Below are 647 nucleotides of genomic sequence, written 5' to 3' on the forward strand. Positions count from 1 at the left end.
CAGCAGGTCAAGGAAAAGCTAATTTGGCTTGCAAGATAAATAAAACTAAACACGTGGAGGGCTTGTGGACGAAATCGTGCGGACTCTGGCCCGGTCTCCTAGTATCGTCTGGGTTCTCACCCAACGCCCAGGCCAGAGTTGGACTTCACCACGCTGGAGCTCCGGGAGGGCTGGGTCTGCGCCCACAGCCCCTCCAAGGGCAACCGGAGGAAAACAAAGGCCCGGCCCCAGCTGAATCACACCAGTCCAGCTCGCCTTCCCCTTTCCACCCTTCATTTGGCTTCTAAGGCGTATCTTGCCATAGTCATCCCACCGGCGGTTGGCCAGCGTCTTCCCGGCGCGAGTCGCCCTGGCCAATCAGTGTCCCTAGCCCCACGAAGGGCGTGGGGAAGAAACATGAGCCCGCCCCCAGTAGGAGCACCAATCCCGCTTGCCTGCCTCTTTCTCGCTCTTCAATTAGCTTCTAGGGTGTGGTCATCACGCCAGACTATCCTACCTCCGATTGGCCAGCGTCTCTCTGGTACGAACAGCTCTGGCCAGTCAGCGCGTGTCAGTCCATCCTACAAGCCACCGGAAGTGTCTCGAGAGCCCGGGGCCCGTTAAGATGGGCGGGAAGTGGGCGTGGCGTCGCCGCTCTGGGCCCGCCT

Source organism: Phyllostomus hastatus, unplaced genomic scaffold (assembly GCF_019186645.2).
Source record: "Phyllostomus hastatus isolate PE091 unplaced genomic scaffold, TTU_PhHast_1.1 phas_contig_159, whole genome shotgun sequence".
Classification (NCBI taxonomy): Eukaryota; Metazoa; Chordata; class Mammalia; order Chiroptera; family Phyllostomidae; genus Phyllostomus; species Phyllostomus hastatus.